At 39.4% G+C, this 16,289-nt stretch overlaps 1 long non-coding RNA gene across 2 annotated transcripts; it reads left to right on the forward strand.

The window, feature by feature from the left end:
- Positions 1 to 8,988: 8,988 nt before the first annotated feature.
- Positions 8,989 to 11,639, forward strand: LOC112196239. 2 transcript variants are annotated; one of them, XR_005810268.1, is made up of 7 exons: positions 8,989 to 9,251; positions 9,335 to 9,412; positions 9,535 to 9,998; positions 10,281 to 10,343; positions 10,658 to 10,760; positions 11,161 to 11,230; positions 11,428 to 11,639. It is a non-coding gene; the product is annotated as an uncharacterized LOC112196239 (long non-coding RNA). The 2 variants fall into 2 exon arrangements; XR_002935052.2 differs by lacking the exon at positions 10,658 to 10,760.
- Positions 11,640 to 16,289: the final 4,650 nt, after the last annotated feature.

Raw genomic sequence — 16,289 nt, forward strand, 5'->3', positions numbered from 1 at the left:
TCTTGGTTTCGGTTGTTTCAAGCTTTTCCTCCACCGGGCTCGCGTTGTTGTCTAGCATATCGAGAAATTGAAGTAACTCCAGACCAAGATCGCCTATAGTTTGATCCTAAAAAAAGAAGAAGAATTACTTGAACTAAAAACTAGATTGATTTAATTCAGCTAGGGTGAACAAATCCTGAAGTTGTTGAATCACTCACCACAGGCTCAACCGACGATGAGGCGCAAATGATAGGCTGATCATTTCGAGGCATCCTTTCAGTAAGAGGCGAGGTAAGCATTCAGGACATAGAAGGATTTGGTTCAGTTGGATTGAGAAGAACCAACTCCAAGGTTGAATTGCTTTGAGTTCCTCGTACCTGCACGAACAGTAAAGGTTCAAGTTGTTTCTAGAATATGGGAGTGATGCATACCAAGCCGGATTGAAATATCTTACCGAGACAAGTGTTTGGTGGTTAAGCAACGCCTCTCGGCCAAGTACACCGATGTCTTCCGCATCCTTAGCAAGGTTAGCTGAGTTTGCGAGTGGTTGGTCGATATTAGGAAGCTGGTTCTCACCCAAGTCCTGCAAAAGAAGAGAATCAATAATCACAGACAAGCAAGAAATACAATCCAAGAAGGGAATATGAGAAACTTACATCCATGTCAATTTCAACCATGGAGCTTTCAGGAGGATGCGAAGAGTGATCAATGCGGCCATCTCTCTACCAAGATAAAGAGAGTCATTTAGCCTGGCACAATTCATATAACCAAGACGAGAGAAACACACAACTTTAAATCATGAACCTACCTCATGCTCAAAGTTTTCTGGCTGTGCTTCATCAGGCGAACCTTCGCTGTCGGCCAAGCCCGTGTTGTTGTTTGAGGCATCACTAGTTTCGGCCGCATCCTCAGCTCCAGACATGATGTGATTTTCACCTAGAGCATTTTGGCTATTATCCATATCACCCTCGAAAATTATGTCTTCACTAACCATAATGTCAGCCGGATTCGTGATCGAACTCTCCACCACGTTAGGTGACTTCTTTACCTTCTTGGTAGGCAGGGCTCTTCCCGACTTTGATGCTCGTTTCTTTGAGGTTTGCTCTGAAAGATAAAAAAAAAATTTAGCAATTAAAGAAATTAGCGACTGTCGGACAATGAGTTGGGGTTTACCTTCCTTGGACATTTCTTTGGATTTCGACTTGGCAACCGGTGCCTTCTTCTTGCCATTGCCTAGAACACAAAGCATAAAGTTAGAAATGTATTTGAGATCAAAGGAAGTTTCCTGGTTGAGATTACTCACCTTTGTTGGTGAACAAGCCCGGGAATCCATACATGGCAATACGCTCGGTTGTCCGCAAGTCCTCTCCAAGTTTCTTCTTGATAAATGTTGACCACTAAGCTTGGAAAGTCGGAGTTGCTCTATGATCAGGTTCGCGGGCGCTCAGACCGGATCTCTCAAAATTGCCAAACTGAGTCTGATAATAAAGAGTGATGGCCGAACAATGCGCAGTGTCTGTAAACCCACCTCTCCATGAAGAAAAACGATTTCGGGACATTAGAAAGAAGGCTGGACAACTTTGTATGAAGCCAAGCTGACGCGCAACAAAGTTTGGAAGATAAACCTCAACCCCTGGCCGACCCAGTGTTCCCTTGAGACCATAGTTTATGTCTCGAGAAATCAGAATGCTCCCCCAAGGTAGAAGTACTGACAAGTCCAAAGACCTCTCCCATGATTTCGTTATGTTTAATGCAAGACAAGAAGGATAGTCTCGGCTATAACATATGGCAAACTCTTCCTTGGTCATGCTCTTTTTCGAAAGGAAGAAAGCAAAGCATTCTGCTACCGAATGTGCATGAGGACCAAGAGAGATGATCTGGCGGCCGAGAATCACAGTGGAATCAAAAGGATGACTTGGTCGAAGCTGATGAAAGTAAGTTTGCACCCATACCTGGAACATCCATAATGGCCCTTGAACATCCAGTGTCATATTGTTGGTTACTACATTACGCAAAGTACGGTAAAGATAGGCAAGGACAAACGGACCAAGGGCTAAAGGTTTACCCAAGCTAAGGACCTCCGCAATACCAGCAAACTCGAACAAGCACTTGTTCGATTTCGTGAAAAACACGTATTTGCATAGCCAATAGAGGAGGAAAGCGGCATGCTCATGTTGCGTTGGTTCGTGACTCTCAACCGTGGACACATCCTCGGCAATTGCATGTTCGGCGTAGAAAGTGCTATAGTTAAGCAACTTCCTCGCTTTGGCATCAGCTTTTTGTTTGGCTTTCTTGTCGTCCTTGTTCACTTTGGGTTTCAGGCTAGCATGAAAAGAGGAAGGAAGGTCAGCTAAGACACATATCTCCTCTCCATTCGGCCGAAAACCAAATATTGCGGCCATATCTAGCAAGGTTGGACTCATTGGCCCAAGTGGCAGGTTCATGGTGTTAGTAGCAGATGACCAAAAACACAAGGCAGCGGCAAGAAGAGGCCGGTCCATGTAGATTTCTTGCTCAGACATTTTAATGCTATCATAAATACCACATTTTTTCCATGAGCGGCCGAAAAAGTGCTCCATCCGTGGCACCCATTTCTTCCACTCAGGTGTCGATTTCGGCCAACTCCCTGGCTGTTTAGAATTTGTGTTCCAACCAGACCAGCTAGCTCTGCCTGTCAAGCAAGATGTATCCACCAACGAGTTTTATAGAACCTCGTTGATGGCCGGCGGCATACCCAAGCTGTAATGGGGTCCTAATACACACTCTCTTCGAGGTTCCTTGTTCTTTGCCAACCGACATATCACAGAACTTTGGAGTTTGTCCACAGAAGCACTAAAAGCAGCTTCAAACTTGGTTGAGAATTCAGCCAAATGTGCTTTTGTTGCTTCGCTGTCCTCTAGCCCCGTGTCAGTTTCTGATGTATCATCGGCCATGGAAAGTTTTGTTTAGCAACGGTGGAGTTCATTCAAACCTGCAAATAAATCACAGAATCAGTGCTTGGCAGATTTCGATCTATGTTCGACACAGAAACCAAGAATCTGCAAGTTTATTCAAATTTCAAATTAAGACTCAAGGATCTATGCTTCTGTCTTATCATCAGAAAGCTAACCCGGTGGGTGTATATTTTGATCTCAAGGGAAAGCAGAAGCAGGGCAATAATGCGAGAGAAAATTGCTAAGTTTAGTTGAGGACTGGACCGCCTCTCAATACAGCAATCAATGTTGCAAAGAAAATAACAGAAGGCATTCAAAGTTTTGGAAAGTTGCCAGTAGTGTTAACCAATAATTAAAGAGCTTTGACTATTCAAACTCTTGATTAATAAAGTATGAACCATTAATCTGGGGGTTAAATGCCAGATTCAAAGTGCGCAACTTTCAGGGGCAAATTATTCATCAAATGCAAGCATCTTATGTCAATCTCCAAGATTTCATCAAGAGAAATTAAGCAAGAGTTATGGTTCACCCAGAATTGTGGAAAACGTGAAGCAGAGAAGCATAAATGCATTTCAAATCTCATGAAGCCGCAATAAAGCTAGTTCTCAGCTTAATCACACACAAGGAAGAGTGGAAAAGTTTAGACAACTTACTTCCCCAAATATTTTCAACTGTTTCTCGCTAGATCAACCCAGTTAGCCGCTCATCTCTGTCAGCCACGCTCTTGAGACCACCTGAAAAGTCAAACCCAGATCGCGGCCCATTTGGTAACTCGCACCCACCTCACAGCTTGTCACTGTCAAACTACGTGGCGACACTCGGTTAAAACCCTCAATGCGTCGGCGTCGAAGATAGATCTCGGTGCCTAGAAACTATTTAATTAATCTTTGTGGTTCTCAGCTGCGGTGCTCAAAAGGGTGTTGGAAAGGGCTCTGAGAGGTTTTTTGGGTTATGAGAAGCCAAGTTGAAGATAAAGTGGTTTCTACAATTTTTTCAATTTTTCGTGCAAGCAAAAGGGCACGCATCCCAGGTAATCTAATGGCACACATGTCCATGTAATTATATTATATAATTATAATTATAATCATGATCAGTGTGCTGTATTCATGGTTATATATATATAATAATTATATGAAAAATATGTATAATCATGTTGAATAATTATGCACATGTCTGGGGAACATCGTGGTCAAAGTTATGGGTTAATTTGGTCAACTCGGTCATATTTAGACATCATGCAAGTTGGTGGAGACCACAACCCAGCTGACATATTTGAAATCTCCAACCTTGGTGTTGATGACCAGCTTTGTCCAAATGGGTCCACCTCGGTCAAATTTTTCGTCCAAGTTGTCTCAACCGAGTCTAAAGTATTGGTCGAGCTCTTTTGTCTTAGCCAACGTGACCGATTGTTTTACCAATTAAATGGATCAACCAAGTTTAAGTGTTCCAATCAATGGTGTAGTACGGTTGAGTTCATGGGAGAGAATTTAAGTTCGGGAAGGCTTGAGGCCAAGAATAATATGGCGGTTGAGCAATACATCACGACCAAGTTTGGACAAGTAAGTTAAGTCCAACGAAGTGTGCCAACTCGGCCAAATTTTGGAGTACTTTAGAACATGATCGAGTAGAAAGTCCTGGCCGAGTAGTAGCCTTGACCGAGTAATAAGTCTCGGTCGGGTTGTTTTTCTTCTCCAAGATAATATGACCGTGCTTTCAAACTTGGGGTGTATCGGCCAAGTTTTTCAAGTTTTGCATGTCAAGGCCGAGTTTTGTGATTCAAGTTGCACAACCAAATTGAAGTATCACGACCAGGTATTTTTGCGATATTCCATTTTTATTCAAGTCTCATAACCACTTGGCTTGAGAGCCAATGCTTATGAGACTGGAGGGGGCAATGTTTGGACCTGAATTTAGCTACTCTCGTGTACGACCATGTTGAGAAAAAATGAGGATGAATTGACACCCATTCAAGACAAATAGTCGATGAAGTCATACAACCAAGGAAAAGGTGTCGGTTGGTCACCCAGCTTGGTTTGAGGTTTTAGTAACGGACGACCCAAAAATCAACAAGTTGGACCATGCGACCATATGTTCGGTTTAACCCAGGTTCAAAAGGGTAGTTACTCATGTGGGCCGAAATGAAAATTAATGTTCGGCTGAGTTTAGGCAATAATATCGGATGAAGAGTCTTCACAAGGAAGGAGTTCAAGTCAATCTGTGCTCTTAATTATGAAGATCTTGGAGGAAAGTCAGAGTTTTACGAAACGGATAAATCCTGAAAGGAAGGAGAATCCTACTTAAGTTCCACGTCTTGGAGGACAAGTTAGCTAGGGTTTTTGACTTGTATATATAGCACCTTGTAACTCATTGTAAAAGGTCCTGCACCACACAAACAAATCAATATACAACTTTTACTCAAACCTTTCTCTTACTCTTTCATAGGTACTTTGCCTTCTATTCAACTTTCATAACTTGTTTTCATTTTTAGTTTCTTACTTTTATTTCAGTTGTTACATTCAAGCACTTTACTTTCTTGTTCTTTATTTTATATGTACTTTACTTTTTGCACTTATGAGTAGTTCGTAACATAGAATTATCATCCATTGATCTCTTTCGGCCAATCCGGATTGGATTGATGCGATTCGCCGTTCACACACATATCATCTCACAACGTTTTGACAACCGAGTCCACTTCACCTTCGTCTTCACCTTGATTTGCGAGTACCTTCATCCAATAGATCTCTCGCTTGTCACCCGAACCTTTGAGTTTACCCAAGAAGTGAACGTGATAGAAGATCCCGGTCAGCATTGACGCCTAACCGAAGTCCTTGCAACAGAGGCATCAGAACCTAACGGCCGAGAGGGTTCCTTCCTCGGCCTACAATCATTTGAAAGAAGTCAGATCACGCACCATTCAAATCATAAACCTCGCTTGGCCATTCGGCCGCGAGTTGGCATGCCCGCGCAATTTCAGAAGGATGATTCAACTGCAAGTCCCTCGGCCCTCATTCGACTGAGACGATTTTGAGGCAAACACTTAGTTGCACCGAATTACAATAGATGAGGTAGTACTGTGAGTCTTGGCTTACTATCACTGCCCAATCAAATTGTTCGTAGCCTCTATTATCATATTCGAGCTATGCACTTGTTCTTTTATATGAATTTTGCAGTATTACGATTCATTATATGTAACTTGATCTTATGTAAAATTAGGTTGCTTGATGTAGTAAATGGTTCACCACCTATTGTGATCCTACGGTTCTGGGATTGACTGAATGGGAATTTTGAAATTAAATGAAACCTAATAGATCAAAGATGAAGCTATTACTCCTGAAGTAATGTCTACAAGGTCACAGTTTTATAATAAGTTGTTGGCTTGGCGTCAAGACTTTGAAGTCATGTTTTTGTACATTCAGTTAATGCTAGAGTTGATAAGGAAGTCATGGAAAGTTAACCTACTTTCACTGAAGTAAACAAGTACTAGATTGTGTGCTATCCATCCATGTACAAGCCTGACAATTATAGGAAAGAAACTAATAGTGTTCTGACAAATTTACTTAATCGTTAGGAACATTTTTGTAGTCAGTGCAGTTGTTATTTGGTTCTGTGCGCGAACATAATGTTCACTGAAATGTCTAAGAAAATCTGCGTCCAACTTCTTTCCCTGCCAAGAACATATCAGAGGTTAGTAGTAGGATAAGCGCTAATTAGCTGCCAAATTTTGACATGCATATTCAACTACTGAAACTGTCATTGTGTTGTTTCCCAGGAACAAATGTGCAAGTCTACAAGTAGCTCAGGATTATGCACACCCAGTCTGAAGACCCACTTTTCCCATTAGGCCATAGCTGTTACAGATGTAGCAGCAGCAGTAGCGTTAACCTCATTGCCAAAGCCAAATAACACCGACAAGACCCCAATTACCGTCATCAGTTGCAAGGATTGCTCACCCCAAGATGATGGCATTGTGGTTGTTTGGCTCCAAAACTAGTTGGCATGCAAACTGTCTCTTTTGAGCGTGTGATTGAGCAGGCGTGCCAGCACCGTGAGGTGCAGTCGTCAGGGAATCCCTTGACTTGACTTCTTGAATCAAGCGCTGTGGACGAGGAGAGCACCAACCTCGTCACAAGGCTCTTTTCTTTGCCTTCCGGAAAAGGACTTCTTGCCTTACGGGTAAGGGCTTTGGTTATGATCTCTTCGCGACACCTAATCAATACTCAAACGTTGCAGGTTGAGCAGAGCAATCACCAGGAAGTTTGGAGAAAGCACGGGTTTTGCTAAAGCGCGACTTTAGCTTCCCTGGGTTGCGAGGGCTTTACCCTTGCTTCACTGGTTTGCAACTAGGTTGTAGGTAGGTTTGCTCCGGAGAGGCTTTGATAATCTGTGCGATTAGTTGATTTGAGAGTTGTGTTTAATTCGTCCTTGAAACCTGGGATTTATACCTAGGGTTTCGACTGTTCCTTGCCATAGAAGGATTATTGATTGAAGTTTCCTATTCAATCTCCACTACTTGACTCCAATAAGGGCTCGTTTTCCTTATGGATTACTGAATGGGTGAAGCTGTAACCCAAACCCAAGTAGGCTTATTTTTAGGCAGCAAGTATTGGCCCGCTATGCTAAATCCACTCAAACGATCTTGCCAAAATTAATTTTGGGCTCAAACAGAGGTTATCTTGTCTCCAAATGAAATACCTTCACTGATGGAAGATACGGATGTATCCAACAAGGTTGCGCAGAGTCTTGTCTATAGTCATATTACAAGAAGAAGATTGCAATTGTTTGCTGAAATTTGCCCAGAGTAGGACAATTTGTTGCCAACTATACTTGTAGAGGCTTTGTTGATGCTATGTTATATATGGTGTGTAGAGTGGGAGAGGATCCTCTCCTAAGCAAGAAAGTTGCCTAACCTTCCTAAGTTTTCGACCATGCAATGACACGTGTAACAGAAATATCCAATGACCACAATAGTGCCACATAGTGATTGACATAAAAAAGACAAAAAACAATGATATTTTTCCCCACCGATACACTCTTCTAATCTTCAACCTCCAAAACTCTCTTCTGGACTAAATCTGACTTGATTTTACTTCCACTCAGTTCCACTTCGGTTCAAATTTTCTTGGTCTTTGTTGAGTCCTTGACTCATCCTTATGGGTTTTGGTGGTTGATAAATTTTCTTCTGGGATTTGGTTGGGATTCAATTGATGGGACAGAATAGGGAATGCTAGTCACCAATTGAATTGGTGTTGTTTCAACCATGACAAAAACTCAGACTGATCATCAATACCATAGAACATCTTGCTCAAACTTCCTTCTGTGACCATATATGTGGTTAATCTTCTAAGAGCATTGGAGTTGCTCATGCTTTGATGATAGGTTTTGATGAAAGAGCTGTATTCCCGAATCCCGATGGCCCTATAGTAGTAGCAGTAGAGGTAGGAAAGAGGGATCAAGGCTAGCTTGTAAACACAATTGATGGAAAGAGGCATCAAGGCTTGTAAACACAGTAGGCCTTGTAATTATTGGATTTTGATGAGAGGAATCTAAGGATAGATCTGATACCATACTATCAAACCCAAAACTCCAGAAGAAACACAATTGATGGTATAACAGTTCACTCAACACCCTTAACAAACACTCTCAAGTGGGTTTCGACGAATTTGATGGGAGCTCTTGATTTTTTTGAAAATTTGATGGGAGCAGTGGTGATTGTGCTCATTTTGAGATTCCATTTTGCAATTGTGGTAATTGATTTCTACTACTAGAAATTTCCCCAATAGGGACTAACTAGTAGCCACCAAAATTTATCAGTGGCATTTTGAAACAGTATCACACTGTTATAAAACTTCGGTGACTTATTTTGTTATTCCACTGTACATCAGTGGCTATTGGCTTTTAACACCAATATCAGTGCCATGTTTGCTCTTAAACAAGAATATATTATGTGACCCAGCTTGAAAAGTCTGAATTACCCAGCTCATTTTGAGGTTTGAAACTAAAACCTTATCTCTTCGTCTTTCCTTGTTCCAGCAACCACTCATATTCTCCTCGTCCCCCCCCCCCCCCTCTCTCTCTCTCTCTCTCTCTATCTCTCTCTCTCTAATTTGTCTGATCTGTTGTTCTGACCTCCAATCTTGAGTTTCAGTTTCATTGCCCTGTACGATCATCAAGGCGTGACCTCCGTCAGCCTAGACAACGCCAATTCAAGATTACGCTATTATATTTCTGTAATCTCTGGCTTTTTATGCGTTCAATATTGGGATATGATGTTCCCACAAATTTGCAGCCATGGAGAGGCGGCGAATCTACGATATCATTAATGTCCTCTAGAGCGTTGGGGTCAGTTTTCTGTTAGGGAATTTGGGGATTTTTGATTTGGGGCCCCAAATTGAGGGTTTGTAATTAGGTGATTTGATTTATAGGTTCTTGCGCGAAAGGCAAAGAATCAGTATTCTTGGAAAGGATTTGGGGCAATCTCTAATGCTATACAGGAGCTTAAGGTATTGTTTTGTCATTGTTTATGAAGAATCAAATCTGATCTATTAGTTTTTCTTTTTATCTATAAAAAAAAATTGTTTGGGAAATGTGGAACTGATTTTGGTTTTGGTGTTATAACCGGAAGTGGGTCTGAAAGAGAACTTCAATACTTTCCATGGCAATTTTCCAGCAATAATGATCCAAAAGTAAGTGAAAGGATTGTTCTTTTGATTTTGTAATAAGTTTTTTTTTTTTTTTGGAAATTTGGTTCGATATTTGATTTTGACTTATGAGCTTATAGGTACTAGGTAGAATCCATCTCCCTTCATGAAGCTGCAAGGTTATTACTTGGGGATGCAAACAATGCATTCATAATTACTTGCTATTTTTTATTCAATTTTTTTTATAGAAACTTGGTGTTTGATTCTGGTAATCAAGATATTGCTATTTCTTCTTTTTTGGAACTATGTTGAGCTTGTTGTGTATGGTCCTCTGCAATTTTTTCTTTTCATCTTTATTATGTTAGTGTTGCTGAGTTGGCAGAACTAGGGCTGGTACCACATGTCATCACTCTCAGATGAAGGTTTCGGGTATTGTTGGGATATCAAGGTACTGGATACAAACTAGTGATTTCATGCTAGCTTCTTGTGGTTGTTTTGTAGTGGCTCAAGTTCTATCCTGTAGATTTTTCTTATGTAGGACAAACAATTTTGAACAATTTAGAGTCATGTGTTTTGGTGCTTTATATTAGATCTGTAGTGTATGATAACGTTATCATTTCTAAAGCTATGGAATTAACCCAGTGGTATGGTTGCATCATTGTTTCTTATTGATTTATGTAAATTTAATCGTTGTTTATGTTGCTTAACTTCTTTTACCTAATCCTTTCAGCTTGTTGGAGGAGTGAATATGGTCCAATAGACTATTATGCTTGCAAAGCGGCCACACATTATTGTAAGTTTGTGTTTTTCTAGTATGGGAGGCTTGATTTCCTTAACGTCTATACTATAGTTTACTTGAATGTCTGGGCTTTTTAGAATCTTGGTTTGTTGACAATTAGGCATTGCTCATAAAGAAGGTATGGTTTAATGAAGTCTGTTTTCATGTTGTTATCCTATGGCGACTGTTAAGTAAATTTTTGCATATGATAATATTTTCTTGATAGAAAACATAAATTTAGTTTGTTATACGTATTTCTGTGCCAACATAAGAATCCGTAAAGGATGTAGAAATTTCTTTAAGTTGACAATTGTGTGTAACTTTGTTAGGTACTTAATACTTTATATTCCCCTAAAGGTTGCTACACCTGGACGCCTTATGGATCATGTATCCAACATAAAAGGATTTTCTCTTCGCACGTTGAATTATTTAGTAAGATCTCATTGATCTAATGATTTTCAATATGCTGTTGTAGATGCAATTTCATCAAGTGACAATTTAACCAAAGTCGATTCATTGTGCAAGCTTTTAGGACAGTCTCTATGTGCAGTTATCTATCAGTGTTTTGCATTTAACTTATACCCAGAGTGTGTCAAATGTTACTTTGCATCTCTGGATTTTTCAATAAGTATTTATCCACATATGAATTAATTTATGTTCAGTGTTAAGAGTTTTCTTGGTCTGGAATTAGGATAGTCTTAAAGGTCTGGAGTTAGGATAGTCTTAAAGTTAGTATAATGCTGGAAACCTAGACCCAACTGTTTTCATGGTTGCTAATGTAATGCTTATTGCTGTTAATACTTTGTGATGATTTAATTCTTGTTACTTACAGTTAGAAGTAATAATGAAATATGAAGATATGTGTTTGGAGTCTGCTAAGGAATTCTCCCGTGTTTGATAAGGTACGCTTGCCTACATAGTTTTGGATCATCGTAAATTATAATCCACATTAGTATGAAAAGATCAGAGCGATGCAATCATTTAAAGTTGCATAACTTTTTATCTCCCTGAATGAATGTGGATATGCTTCTGTTTAGTGTTTTCCCAGCCTTTGGTTCTTGAGCAATGAGTTAAAAGAGTTGCGCTTGTAAAATTGCAGGTCAAGAAGCTGCAAAGGGACTGTCTTAAGGAACCCTGTGAATCACTGACGAATCTTACAAGAGTATCACTTCTAGTAGTGTATAGTTTCTTATGGATGTATTTTTAACTTGTAAATTTATTGTACAATACATTTAAAATACAATACAAGATCATATATGCACCAATTATTTGGTGCCTTTTTTTTTAATATAGCCTACCAATTTTGCCACTATTATCAGTGTGATTACAAAGGTGAAAGACCCACTAATTCCATAATAGTGTGAAAAGCTGCATTGGTTTCTGTGTTCACACTTTTTTTTTTATGGTGGCCTTTGTACCAATAGCACCTGCAATAAAGGGGACTGATATCCAATTAGTGGCTAATGCCCTTTAGCCACCAAAATCAGTGTGTGTTGGGCCAAAAGCCACTTTTACAAATTGGTCCCCATTGGGGAAATTTCTAGTAGTGTTCGTTGATATGACATGTAATTTCAGACTCAAAACATAAACCCAGGTTGTCTATTTAAGAAGAATGCACAGGGGCTATAGAAGCAAGACATGAGATTTTGGGTCTGATGATTAAAAGGAGAACAGAAAGAAGAAAGAAAAATGAAGAAAGAAGACAGGGAATGGAAGTGATGAAATGAAGTACAAAGAGAAGAAACAAGTTTAGCAAAAGACAAAATAAAACTCAAAATTAATAGAGAAAAATCATGTGAGTTTGTTGCATACCGTTGGATCTCATAATAGCCATGTGGCTTTATCTCCTTCAAAGCTTAGGTAGCTTAGGTAGATTGTGAGTTTAGGAGAGGATCTAGATCCGTGTAGGGTCTGGATGGTATTGCATTGTGATAGTACGTACTCGAAAATTAAAAGGACAATAAATTAGGTCTATAAAATCTCTTGTTGCATTTTTTATTCGATTATTTGCATTTGCAGCAATTACAATGGCTAGCCACCCAGCCTTATCAATTCCTCATTATACGTCCAAATAATCCAAGCACTTATTAAAATCCAAACAAATATTGTTAATATAATACAATAATATCTGTTTTTTTTTTTTTTTTTGAGGTAGGGCCAAAATGGCTGCCCTTAAGCCATAATCATTAATGAAACCATAGAATACAGGGGGGGGGGGACTCCATATGACAATAAATCTTAAGAGAGCATCTTGAAATAATATAAGGAGTCTCAACTAATTTTGTGTATTCTAACATGCACCAATTAGCAAAGAGTGCATGACTGACTACTCCATTTGCTTTACAATTTAGGTGACATTCTAGAAAGAAAATGCTCATGTGGAGCCAAAATATATTAAAACAAAGTTTCTCACTATGTTGCCACCGAAAGAAAAATTTGGTGACACTTAATTTCATCATGCTACTAAGAGGCTGCGACCATTTGACGAGGCAAGAAGCTCGCTGCTGTCCTAGGCCAGACACGGTACTCAAGGTGCACAGACCGGGACAAAGCCTACCTCGTCCTACCAAATAATAGTAGCCACTTATTAACGGCATAAGGCCACTAACTGCTAGAAAGCATAAATAAAATAAATTTTGAAAATAAAAGACAAGCAAACAAGGGCCCAAAAGTTTGTTCCAAGCCCAAACAATAGTCAAGATTGCAAGGAGAGATATGCGGCCCATGAGCCAGGCCCACAATTGCCTCTAACCTCCTATCTGGCAGTACTGCTCTTCCCAGCGTGCCACCACAACCATACCCCCACCCCGTCATGCCGCCCCTCCCAGACCACAATGGTCCTAGATTCGATCCGCTCTAATATGGATTCCTAGCACTTGTCGCCCAATGGATTTGAGCATCACCAATCCCCTTCTCCCTTCCACAGTCCCATGACCACATATCCAGAGAAGAGGCTAGGGACGACACCACTCGCTCCACCCACTGCCACCCACCACCGTTGTGGCACCCCGAGACGTAGGATACCGTAGTGCTGTGACTTTGAGCCAACATTTATTTTAAGATGAAAGGTAGCGGTAAGTCGTAAGGGAAAAACAAATGTAAAGCAATGCCTTAAGGTTTACAACACAAATTGTCTAGAAATCCGAATATGAAATACAACAATGAAAGAAGAGACACGCCTCAGGTGTGCGAGCCTCTCAGAGTTTGATAAAGCTCATTTATTAAAAGTAGGAAATGTGATCGAGAAATGGAAATACCAAGTTGAAAACAGGATTCTGGAAACAACACCGAAACACGAACACTGCCACGTCACTAGCTTTTACTCCAGCTCCTCCACAGTAGGTTGTTTATTACCTGAAAAGTAGGGGTGAGCAATTTGTCCTCGCTAGCCCAATAGGGGCCGACCCACCCCAACCAATGCTAGGTTTGAAAATACGATATGAAAACATACATATACTACATATATATGAGCGCGCGTTGTAAAAACGATTCAAATCAAGGCAACCAAAAATATTCATCATATTTCTTAGAAATCATATGCAGTATGCTAACACCAAGTCTGAGCTCAGAGATACTTACTTGCAGGGTTTCCAACTTTCCCAGTGACCGAAACCTCGGTTTCCTATACTAGGTAAACTAGGCCAACTACCAATCATAGCCTAAACGCATCAATACTCATAATTTACTTTCCTTACCGGCTATGGGTAGCGTGAGTGTCCATTTACTGGTCCAATACCATCTGACGTCACTGTCGATTCCCTACGTACACTACTAAGGTGACACGGGCTCGACACAACATATGGTCATATCGCCCCTCCTTAAGTTCATGGTTTCGACACCGTAGGAAGCATAGCTTCTATCACTCTCAGGTCACTAAATAAACATATCTCCGACATACAAGCATGTCTAGCCTCGGATTTTATCTCAACAATTAAATATCAACAACAAATAAGGAAACATTTATCTCGAGGCATCAACAATGACAACCAAAAACAATGCAGGATTTTTCACACAACAATATATATATATATATATAGAGACATATAAGCATATACACACAGGAAATGCCACTAACATGGAAGGGACATCTCACCTTGCCTGGATATAATAAGCGTGTCCCCACTTTGGTCCGCTTCGCTAAAGTTTCCTACATGAACTTGAGTCCCTAATTGAATAATTAAACAGTTAATAATTATTCCTTCTTAATATCATTTAGCTAATCAATATTTCGCGCATCTAATTATCTCGTTAATTAAATTGAGGCCATCTAATACCCATAAATTCCAAATAGGCAACTTCACTAGAATGAAAGACTTTCCTTAAGTAAGCATTCTCATTTCAAAATTAAAACCAAATCTTGCAAAGAAATCTTGGAATAGTTCCGTTTATTTCTCCTTAACTCATCTTTGTCTCTGGTTTAAAAATTAATTGACTAATCTTCTCTTGACTATCAATTTTGGAGAATAATAACTCATCCAATTAATACTAATTTATTCTCCAATGATTCTTTCTCAATTTTCTTTTCCTTTCTCTGACAATAGCCAAATTTACTTTTATTATCCTTCCTTTTGTAATTCCTTCTTTTCCACTTCCACCTTTTTAAGTCCAATTAGTCCATGCCAAAAATCCTCCTCACTTTTCATTATTTTCTGTTTGGTCAAACCCTCTTTTAAATAGGATTTAATACCAATAAATTTCCAATAATTCTTTTCTCCACTTTCCTTTTTTTTTTTTTTCAATTAATTAAAATAACTCTTTTCCTTTTTCTTCTTCTTTTTCTTCTCACTCTTCACCATGAAACATCATTTTCAACCAAAAACAACATGCAAATGAAATCGAATAATCCAACCCAAGCAAAAACCAATTTACTCCATTAAAGTTGCCAAATTTGTGAGGATGAGGGTTATTCTGCAACCCAAGAACCTTACCCTTTGGATTTCACCAAAAACTCATTCGATCTCCTCCTTGGCTCCTTTGACAACACTCTAACTAACTCTACACAAAACCAACATGCAAATTACCATCTTATCAATAAACTGAAAATTTAGAGGCTATGGTATGAAACCTTATCTAAGGATGACGATTTTACTCTTCTCTCTTTGATTATGACTACGAACTTGGAGATAGCTCCAAATAAATCTGAAATTTATACTTGCATGTCACTAAATCTTTATCCAAAACGTAATAGAAACTCGGATTCAAGCCTAGAATGAATAATCTCACCTCAAATAAACCTATGAACGGAGAAATCTTGAAAACCCCTCTAGTTTGCCTTCGGGTTTGAGAGATTTCATGGATTTGAGGCTTGATCTCATGATATCATGCTCGGATTTGGGTAGAGGAGAAGAAATCAAGAAAATTTGGAGGTTTTGGCATTTTTCAGCGGCGGCTGACGGTGGTCGACGGCGGCGGTCAGTGGCAGATAAAGCATTTCCGGAGGTTGGGCGATTTCCGGCGAGAGGGTAGAGAGAGAGTCTCGGGTACAGCTCTCTCTCTTAAATGAAAATGAGGCCAGAGTTTGGTTTGGGTGTGGTTTAGTTCCTATATATATACCTAAAAGGAGAAATGACAAAAATGTCCTTCCATATGGGCTTTGGGCCTTAATATGATTTTTCACTATAATATCTAACCTATTTGCAAGCCCAATGCACAAACACCAAATCCAACTTCCAATCCTTATTTCCTTATTGCCTCAATAATTTTCCTATGTGCTAAAAAATAAAAGAAATATTACGGGGGCTCTCAACCACACGCATTGGCGGAGCCAGAAAATGATCTCAACTGGGGCACTCAAAAGTTAAAAAAAAAAAAAATTAAAAAAAAATTGAAACTTAAACTTAAAATATATCAAAATTGTAATAAAAATAATAATTAGAATAAGGTTAGGGAAAGATCAATATTTATTTTTGTACTAAAAAAGATCAATATTTTTTTAGATTACATATTTTATTAATCAAACTT

The sequence above is a fragment of the Rosa chinensis genome, chromosome 4, assembly GCF_002994745.2.
Source record: "Rosa chinensis cultivar Old Blush chromosome 4, RchiOBHm-V2, whole genome shotgun sequence".
Classification (NCBI taxonomy): domain Eukaryota; kingdom Viridiplantae; phylum Streptophyta; class Magnoliopsida; order Rosales; family Rosaceae; genus Rosa; species Rosa chinensis.